The 1,738-nt window shown below is 45.7% G+C and overlaps 1 pseudogene; it reads right to left on the reverse strand.

Annotated features, from left to right (window-relative positions):
* Nucleotides 1-721: 721 nt before the first annotated feature.
* LOC125525530 (uncharacterized) lies at nucleotides 722-1,314 on the reverse strand (annotated as a pseudogene).
* Nucleotides 1,315-1,738: the final 424 nt, after the last annotated feature.

Consider the following 1,738-nt stretch of genomic DNA (forward strand, 5'->3'; position numbering starts at 1 on the left):
CTTTTGTCCCGGTTCGTGTTTAACCGGGACTAAAGGGGGGACCTTTAGTCCCCACTCTTTAGTGCTGGTTCCAGAACGAGTACTAAAGGTCCTTACAAACCGATACTAAAAGTCATTTTTCTACTAGTGATAAGTTCTAGGCAACTTATTAATGCTACATGCATGGCACTCTCAGTCCTTCATGCATTGGTTGATTATACATTGGGATCAAAAAATTGAAATAATTCAGTGTGGACAAAGCTATGTTTGCATGTTCCCAAGACAAATGAGCCTTACAAATTGGAAAATTCTGATTTTCGAGATAGGCCATCAAAATGGAAAGGAGCGAATACTTCAATACGTTGATGACACTACACACTTTATGGAACATGATCTGAAGCAATACAACTAATTTATAGCATATTTTAATTTTCTTTGACACCATTCATGTCCTAAACATAACTTTCCCAAGAGTTTGGTTTTTTGGGCTCGTTTCCATTCAAATACCTCTGCATTCCAATTTGTCGTTGGAGACTATGAAATGAGATTAAGGAAGATCATTAGTTTCTATAGATTGAGATATGTTTTACTAGTTGGAGGTTCAAAAGCCGGAGGTTAGCTACACCTAAATTTCATGATGGTTTTATATTAGAGATCCCTAATGGGCTATAAGGATTTAGATTTGGGTAGATCTGGATTTTTCTGCAATGTGATTAGCATGAGAAGGCATAGAAACCGAAGAAATGAAGAATTTTGTGCCAGGAAGGTTTGGGCATTCAATTCCAAGACCTTATGAAGAAAATTAACTAGAAGAGCCGATGAATCTAACACACGCCCAACATGAGCTTGAAAGAAAACGGTTGATCAAATTGTTGCTATACGAGACAGAAGGTAAAACTTTTTTTTCCAAACCAAAGTAGCTAGATTCTGACTTACCCAGCAGGAAATAACACGAATCCTCCTATATTAGAACATCGATGGAGGGATCGCTTATAGCCGGAGAGACAAGTCCACCTCGTCGTCGTCACCACGCTTCAACGAGCTCCCGCCCTGCTTGCCATCTGCAGTAGCAGCATGCCTCCCCGCCTTCCTTGACCTTGATTCCTGTGCGCGGGTGGCTGCCGCTGCAGCCTCTCGCCGGCGCTTGGCGATGGCACGCTCATGCTTGTGCGCGTTCTGGTGGCCGCCGAGTGCCTGCGAGCTGCGGAACTTGCGGTCACAGTGGACGCAGAGGAAGAAGCCATCCGGTGTGCCAGGCATCGGCGCCACAGCGGCCAGGGTAAGCTCAAGGCTGAGCTCATCGTTGTGTACGCTGCCTCTGCTCGCTCATTCCATAGTGCTCGCTCCTGGCTGGTCTATGGCCGTGTCTCGTATATGGCTTTTGCGTGTTTGTGTTTGTGTGTGTGTGCGCGCGCGAGAGAGAGAGAGAGAGAGAGAGGGGAAAGCTAGCAATGTTCGAATCTAGAGAGGACAACACGCCAAGCACACATCCCGACGGCGGGGTGTGGTGCCAATTACACTTGTCACTGTTCTCCAGGGTGAGGTGAGATCTAGCCGGGATTGAGGCCCTAGCTAGTTTTGTACACACGTGGTATTAACCCCTGCAGATTATAAAACAGTAAAAAGATGCAATGCGTGGAAGGCCAGGCCCAGTCAAGATTCCTTCGGTCTGGAGAAAATGAGCAACTGGCCAGGTCACTTGGGTACCGTTTTCATTCTGTGCAATTTATTCCCCTTTTGTAACAAAGGAAATTCATAG

This window comes from Triticum urartu, chromosome 7A (genome assembly GCF_056163025.1).
Source record: "Triticum urartu cultivar PI428250 chromosome 7A, HENAU_Tu73, whole genome shotgun sequence".
Classification (NCBI taxonomy): Eukaryota; Viridiplantae; Streptophyta; class Magnoliopsida; order Poales; family Poaceae; genus Triticum; species Triticum urartu.